At 42.0% G+C, this 8,563-nt stretch overlaps 1 non-coding gene across 1 annotated transcript; it reads right to left on the reverse strand.

Annotated features, from left to right (window-relative positions):
* Positions 1–2,765: 2,765 nt before the first annotated feature.
* Positions 2,766–2,841, reverse strand: TRNAP-GGG (transfer RNA proline (anticodon GGG)). The gene has a single exon. It is a non-coding gene; the product is annotated as a tRNA-Pro (tRNA).
* Positions 2,842–8,563: the final 5,722 nt, after the last annotated feature.

Here is an 8,563-nt window from a genome sequence, read left to right on the forward strand (position 1 = left end):
GATATGTATGTTCACTCCCAAAGAAAGCTTTTGTTACACAGGTGGTCAGGATGGTGGGGGCATACAGTGTCTCCTCTGGTCTCCCACAACATGTGAGATGCCTCTAGCCACAAACCCACTAATTTGTGGCACCAGGCAGAGGCGACTGGAATGAGATTTTCCCAGCATTAACAAGTAACAAAGATTTAGATGACAAACATGACAAACTCCCATGAGCATGAGCTGGCACAGCTGGATGAAGAGACCTTGGAACCCCAGGCTATCTGACTAGCCATCAGGTGCACTCTGGTAAGTTTACCTTCCAGATGGTGGAGACCAAATGAAATATTTTCATTGGTCACAAGCCAAGCTCTTAGGACAGAAAACAAGACAAAAGGAAAAACCTCATTCGGTTTTCATACAAAACATGTGGGGGTTAAAAATATATCAATAGTAATACTTTCCCTCTCAATTCCTAAGTTCTTCTAGGTTGGGCTAATAACCAAATTAACAGAGACAGATTAGCTCTGTCAAAGTTTTATACTTGTGCATGGGGAATTCACATAGGCATGATAATTCCATGAAAATTCCATAAACACTGAGGCAATATTGGGTATGTATGACACTTCTGGACAAAAGAGAAAGGGGGAGAATGGGGTATTACATTTCAGAAGTGAGAACGGGTGACTTACAGATAGTTGAGGAAGACAGAACACACATGACAGGAAAATCCTTGCTACATGACCCAGAGACAATGGGACACGGGGTGTCTAGCTAACAGGCTCGTGTCTTGTTTACCATACTTAATCCAAATTAGGGTAAATCTGCATCTTTTTAAAAAAAATTATTGATTTTAGAGAGAGAGGCAGGAAGGGGAAGAGAGAGAGAGATAGACAGAAACATGTTTCTTTCTGTACGTGCCCTGACTGGGGATTGAACTGGCAACCTTTGTGTATCGGGATGATGCTCTAACCCAGATCTGGCCCGTGTAATGAGTTTATGCGGCCCACGATTGAATTTTTAATATTCTCTGCTATTTTAAAATCTCAGCTACTCAGAAGTGGAAGCATCTTTAATTATTGGAAATCAAGATATTTAAGAAGATAGTGATACGCGGAAAAGGATTCCGTGTGTGACTAATCTAGGGTTAACTTCCAATAATTTGGTTGAATAGATTCACAATACTTCTTTATTTTTTAAAAATATTCCATTATAAAGATTTACAACTTTTGTACTCATCTGTACTTGATATGAACTGTTTGACGTTTAGCGGCGATGTGAAACCCACATTCTTTTAGGTGGAGTTTGCCAGTGCGCACCCAAGGTCAAACAATTCGTTATTTTTGTGGTCAAGTGTGCTGAATCAAGTGGCATTGTAGCATAGACAATAGCTGCAGTTGATAACTGAAAACATGCCCAGGCTGTTTGTAAAATGAAATAATTGTTTTATTTGCGATATAACCCCTTCAAGCTCATTCTATTAATTAAATAGTTTCGATTGATTGCGATACAGTTTGGATATTTATACGGTATATAATTATATTCTTATTAAAATAATATTGTATATTAAAATTTTTCACTCACTTATGTTTATTCATAAACAAATTACATAATAAAATTTTGTTTACTTAAATTGTTTTTGCATTTAACATTTTTTAATTTTTATATTTCGTCTGGCCTGTGAAAAAAGTTTCTTTCTAATCTGGCCCAGGGCCACGCCTGCTCTAACCAGCCAAGCTGTCTGCAGGGCTAAGTCTGCATCTTAACATGTTTCTGAAGTACGTTTCTCTGTCTGAACCTCTTGGACAGGAAAAGAGAAGAGGGTCAAAACTTCTTTCTGACCTTATTTTTTAATAAACAGCTTAAAATCAATATCCCAAAAAAGCAGCTTCAGGATGGCAAAACTTTGATCCTTTCACTTGATAGGGTCCTTTGAGGCACAAAAAATTTTAATTTTGATGAAATCCAGTTTATTTGTTTTCCCTTTGGCTGCTTATGCTTTTGGTGTCATAGCTGAGAATCCATTGCTTAATTCAATGATCATAAAGATTCTCCTAGTACATTCATGGCTGTGTTTTTCATGTTTAAAATTTTAATCCATCTGGAATTTACTTCAGCATAAATATTGAGCTAAGAGTGTGACTGTTTTTCTAAGTATTAACTGTTTCAAGTTGTCCGATTTTATTTATTTAAAAATATCATTTCTGGGCCTGACCTGTGGTGGCGCAGTGGATAAAGCGTCGACCTGGAAATGCTGAGGTTGCCGGTTCGAAACCCTGGGCTTGCCTGGTCAAGGCACATATGGGAGTTGATGCTTCCAGCTCCAACCCCCTTCTCTCTCTCTGTCTCTCCTCTCTCTCTCTCTCTCTCTCTCTCCCCGCTCTAAAATGAATAAATAAATAAAATAAATAAAATCTCAGTCTTTAAAAAAAAAATCTTTAAAAAAAAATCATTTCTCCACTGTTTTGAAATGGTAATTTGTATCATACCTTAAATTTCTTTTTCTTTTTTTTTTCTGAAGTTGGAAACCGGGAGGCAGTCAGACTCCCGCATGCGCCTGACCGGGATCCACCCTGCACGCCCACCAGGGGGCGATGCTCTGCCCATCTGGGGCATCGCTCTGTTGCGACCAGAGCCATTCTAGCGCCTGAGGCAGAGCCATGGAGCCATTCTCAGCGCCTGGGCCATCTTTGCTCCAATGGAGCCTTGGCTGCAGAAGGGGAAGAGAGAGACAGAGAGGAAGGAGAGGGGGAGGGGTGGAGAAGCAGATGGGCGCTTCTCCTGTGTGCCCTGGCTGGGAATCGAACCCGGGACTCCCGCACCCCAGGCCGACGCTCTACCACTGAGCCAACCAGCCAGGGCCCTTAAATTTCTTAACTGTTTATTTGAGCCAGTATTCCACTCTATTCTTAAATAATTTAAAATATATTTTTGATTCATATTTAGAATTATTCTAGTGACTGAGATATTGGCATAGCATTTCTTTTCATAGATTTTATCACAATTTATCTCATGTCATCTTGCAACTAGCCAGTAAAGTAGACAGGTAGATATAACAGATATTAGCATCCCTCTTTGCCTTTCTCTCTAATGCCTTTTTTCCATTCATGCTATCATAATTATTTTATTAGTCCATTCATTGATTTATAAAGTAGTATTGTTTAGAACAGGCTTAGTGATGGATGTCGCCTCCTTTGGCTGCCAGAACTGCTAACCTTCACCAAAGTCATGCCAGTGACTCACCTCTGGGCTCTGAAAGTTGGAAGCCCAGGGAAATAAGATGCTGATATTGCTGTGGCAAGATGGTGACGCCATGTGGGAGTAAGTGCGTGGCATTGGAATCAGACTAGGTTCAGACCTGGGCTCTGTCACTTATGTATGATCTTGGGTGCATTACCTTATGTCCCTAAAACCTTTAGCTTCCTCATATGGAATGGGGAGGTAATAATCACTTTTTCTTCCTCAGAGTGCAAAGACCAAATGATAAGAAAGTGTAAAATGTGGCCTGACCTGTGGTGGCGCAGTGGGATGGGGCGTTAACCTGGAACGCTCAGGTCGCCTGTTCGATACCCTGGGCTTGCCTGGTCAAGGCACGTATGGGAGTTGATGCTTCCTGCTCCTCCCCTTTCTCTCTCTTTTTCTCTCCTCTCTGAAAATTGAATAAATAAAATCTTTAAAAAAAAAAAAAGAAAGTGTAAAATGTTAGCCCAATGCCTAACGCGTAATACATAAGAGAGAGAAGCGGTTATAAGTATGGATTTGTACTTTTTAAGTTTCTTGGTTGCTTGGGACTCTGTTCTAAGTATTTGAATTCTGACCATCTTTACAGGATTCTTTTATCATTTTTCCCACACACCTTTCCTCTTGGGCTCAAAAATTGTATAATCTCCATGAATATTTTTGCTTTCTGTTGCTTGTATTTTGTAATAAGTTGGATCATTGAGCATACATTGATGTCCAAGTAACTGATATCTTTTTCTCCATCTTGTTACCTCATAAGCAACCTTGAAGAGTAAAGCTTATTTATTTTTAATTTTTTTATATATTTATTGATTTGAGAGAGAGAGATATTTGCTGTCCCACCTTTTTATGCACTTACTGGTTAATTCTTGTATGTACCCAGACCCGGAATTGAACCCACAACCTTGGTTCATCCAGATGACGCTCTAACCAACTGCGCTATCTGGCCAGGGAGTAAAGTTTGCTTAGAGATCACTCTAAAAAATGGTAAATTTGTAGTTCAGAAAGTTTAATCAAACATAAGAGACAAGAATCCCAGAGCCAAAAAACCCTAATTATGTTCTTGTTTGGCTACTGTTACCAGCGTGACTCAAGCCCAAACTAAGCATAGAAGACACCTGTAGAGCTGAAGAATGGTTTGATTTCTGCTTTATTAAAATCTTGAGCACTCTGCTATTGTTACTCTTCTGTTTTTCTAAGACGATGATTTTTTAGAGGGTAGAGAAATTTGACTTCTGACTTTTCAGTCCATCAAATGTTTCCTGAGTACCAGCTATCAAAGCTGTCAGGTGACTACAGTGACAGGTAAAGAGAGTCTCTCCTCCGACCACAACACTCCAGTATACTCTGGCTGTAAAAAAATGTAGTTAAATGTGGTTGCTTCTACAGAAAACTGTTTTTCTTTCAGCATAGCTGCTTTGTTCTCCTTAGTGTGTACGCAGGGCCACGCAGAGGAGAGCTCTTGACCTCAGATACGGATTGCAACATTCTTCATATTTGAACTTGTTTATCCCAACAATCTCTTGTTATTCTGCCTTTTTCTTTTCAGCCTGCACATGTGCCAATGTTAGAGCAGTTTCAAGTTTTTGAAATGGGAATAACTGACACTGAGGGAAGATTTGAAGAACGAAACATCTGGTGTGTCCTAGAAATATAACCTTGTGCTCATGGGAGAGGACAGTCCTATCTTTTTTACGGCAGGCCTTAGGATAAAGCCTCAAGTGCAGCGCAGGCAGGTGGGCGGGCTGCGCCCAGGGTCCTGCTCCTGCTTCGATCTTCCCGGCCAGCAGCTGCAGTCATGAGAGGAGCGCAAGGTGCCGCCGCTTTCGAGGTCGGCCTCCTCGATGACTATTTTTGAGAATCTTTCTTTTTCTTTCTTTCTCTCTCTCCTCCTCCTCCTTAATCACGACAAAGTGTATTTTGCTATTAAAAGAACGACATTATTCAAACACTGCAGCATCTGAAATGACACAAATAGGACTAATGCTAACGTATGGTCTTGGTTCAATTAATAGTAGTGGTAGGAATCCACGAACATGAGCAATAGTAGGAATAATATGGAGGACCTAGCCTTTATCGAATAGTTAATATATTCAAGGCACCATGCCATTTAATTCTCACAATAACTCTTTATTATCCTCATTTTATAGGCCCAGAGAGATTAATTTTCTAATCCAAGGCCACCCAGCTAGAAAGTGGTGATTTTGAACCCATGTCTAGAGCTGACAGTCGTGCCATCTGCTGCATTACCTCTCCGTATTTAGACTCTCATAGAATCACAGGATGTTGGTGCTTGAAAGGTCCGCTTCTTTTTTTATTTTTTTATTTTTTTATTTTTCTGAAGCTGGAAACAGGGAGAGACAGTCAGACAGACTCCCGCATGCGCCCGACTGGGATCTACCCGGCACGCCCACCATGGGGCGAAGCTCTGCCCACCAGGGGGCGATGCTCTGCTCATCCTGGGCATCGCCATGTTGCCACCAGAGCCACTCCAGCGCCTGAGGCAGAGGCCACAGAGCCATCCCCAGCGCCCGGGCCATCTTTGCTCCAATGGAGCCTTGGCTGCGGGAGGGGAAGAGAGAGACAGAGAGGAAGGTGCGGGGGGGGGGGGTGGAGAAGCAGATGGGCGCTTCTCCTGTGTGCCCTGGCTGGGAATGGAACCCGGTCCTCCGCACGCTAGGCCGAGAAAGGTCCGCTTCTTAAGATGTCCCATCTTTATTTCCTTTGGGTCTTGAGAGCAGTTTTGGGGGCTGGGAGCAAACGTTTGGGAGTGATATTAGTATCACTATCTCCTATTGGTAGAAAGGGCACGGAGTGGGAAGAAGAGTAAGGAAAATCATTTTCCTGGGTGAAAAAAGAGGAGAGGCTAACTCTTCCAACCAGAAACTCCAATGCACTAGAGGAGGAAAGACAATGGGTCTGAGGCCTGGCAGCAGCACCCAGGTAACCAGCCCTCTTCCAGGCTTGGAGAGTCCCTGCTGGGTGCTAGCATGAATGTAAGGTCTGGGCCTATCTTGTGCACCCTTCTGTTTGCAGTGACCAGCATTAAATAGTAAGAGTGTAAATGCTAACCAGTTGGCTCAGTGGTAGAGCGTCGGCCAGGCGTGCAGGAGTCCCGAGTTCGAATCCCGGCCGGGCACACAGGAGAAGTGCCCATCTGCTTCTCCACCCCTCCCCCTCTCCTTCCTCTCTGTCTCTCTCTTCCCCTCCTGCAGCCAAGGCTCCATTGGAGCAAAGTTGGCCCGGGTGCTGAGGATGGCTCCATGGCCTCTGCCTCAGGCGCTAGAATGGCTCTGGTTGCAACAGAGCCACACCCCAGATGGGCAGAGCATCTCCCCCTGGTATGCCAGGTGGATCCCGGTTGGGTGCATGCGGGAGTCTAACTGCCTCCCCGTTTCCAGCTTCAGAAAAATACCAAAAAAAAAAAATGTAAATGTATGTTTCATGAACTCATTTTTATTATTTAAGGTGGCTTGTACATGCTCCTGATTTCCTACCTTTGTGCCTGGCTTTTCTCTGGCCCCACTGGCACTGCTATTCGGAGTGAAAGGAGGAAAAATAGAAAAATAAAGAGCCATTTTATCTTTTCAAAAACTCTACTTACTCTGCCCTGAGATCCTGCTGGCCCCTGTTGGCAAGCTCAGCATCTGAGAATCAGCAATTGCTAACTATGGCCCTGGTATGTAGGACTTAACCTTCTTATCTTGCACATGTTTCTGGAGAGTAGAGAAGGGAAATGAAGAAATTTCAGCATTTAAGTATCTCAGTTCCTAAAGACTAAAAAAGGCACATAAAAGTGGGAATCCAACAAAATAAAACAAGTAAAAAAAACACCCCCAAAAACTAAAAAAACCCAAAACTCCCCTGGCCCAGCAAGGACTGCCTTTAAAAAGCTTTAGATGAAGTTTACCTTGGAAGTGGTAATAACTTGGTTAAAATCTTCAGAAAAAGCCTGACCAGGTGGTGGTGCAGTGGATAGAGCATCGGACTGGGATGCAGAGGACCCAGGTTCAAGACCCTGAGGTCACCAGCTTGAGCGCGGGCTCATCTGGTTTGAGCAAAGCTCACCAGCTTGGACTCAAGGTTGCTGACTTGAGCAAAAGCAATCAACGAACAACTGAAGTGCCACAACGAAAAACTGATAATTGATGCTTCTCATCTCTCTGCGTTCCTGTCTGTCCCTATCTCTCTCTCTCTCTGACTCTCACTCTGTCTCTGTAAAAAAAAAAAAAAAAAAAAAAAAAAACTTCAGAAAAACCACCTTTAAAAACTTGAATGGCTGATACCACTTCCCCAGACCCCAAGGGATTCTAAAATTTTCCCTCCCTTCTAGGCAAGTCAAACTGAAATATTAGCGTTTGGATCCATCCAAACACTTTTAATTGTCCCTTCATTTTGGTTTGCCTTTTGACAGGGTCAAATCACAGATCCATTCAAGCTGGCAGAAAAGTCTGACTATATGAAGTCCAGCTGTTCCCTCCTGTTGCCAGGGGCTGCTGATACCCAGAGAGAAGCCGCTGTAGCAGACATCGCGCAGGAGGCTAAGGAATGAATTACACATGTGTTCTAACCCGCTCTTCCACACAGTGCAGACCATAAGAAAGAATGAATGGCAAAATGTCACCATATTCTAGATCACTGATAAAAAGAAACAAATTCTTTTTAGAGGGTATTAATGAATGTTCATAGCAATCACCCAAAGACTTGAACAGTTTTTTTCCATCTCAAGTGCGTAATTCAAAGTTCTGGTGCCACTTAGTGGTCAGAAGTGGAACTGAGAAGCAGCTGTCTTAAGGCTTGGCCAACCGGCAAGCAAGGCTTCAGAAATAACAACTTTCCGAGAGTCTCAGGAAAACATCTTTCTTCTGGCCTGCATAGCACCTTTTAGACTTTTCAACTTGTTTGCTCATTAAACAAAGCTCCTACTGAAATCGTGCTAATCATGCCAAAAGATTGCCAAATCAAATTTGGTAGGAGTGCTCTTGAGTTAACTGGTCTTTTAAATGAAACACTTTTTAAAAATTTTCAGTTGAATGAAAGAAAAAAAAAAGAATGATAAATTTATTTTATCTCAGTTCTCCCTAATATATAACAATGTAATGGCTATCAATAGTAAATCCTAACTATGAGTTTGATAATTTTTAAAAGAAGAGCTAGGAGATTGGTAGGTTTCTTTTTCTTTACAAGGCACCTTAGGAAAATATTAGGTTTAGTTCTAGTTTCCATAGTTAAAGAAGAAGATTGAGGGATATTTCAAAGCTGATGACATTATTTGAAATTAAGAACATTAAGGAAAGCTTCAAGAATGATTAAATAATTTGAAGTCCAGTTGTATTTCAAGACT

This window comes from Saccopteryx bilineata, chromosome 7, assembly GCF_036850765.1.
Source record: "Saccopteryx bilineata isolate mSacBil1 chromosome 7, mSacBil1_pri_phased_curated, whole genome shotgun sequence".
Lineage (NCBI taxonomy): Eukaryota > Metazoa > Chordata > Mammalia > Chiroptera > Emballonuridae > Saccopteryx > Saccopteryx bilineata.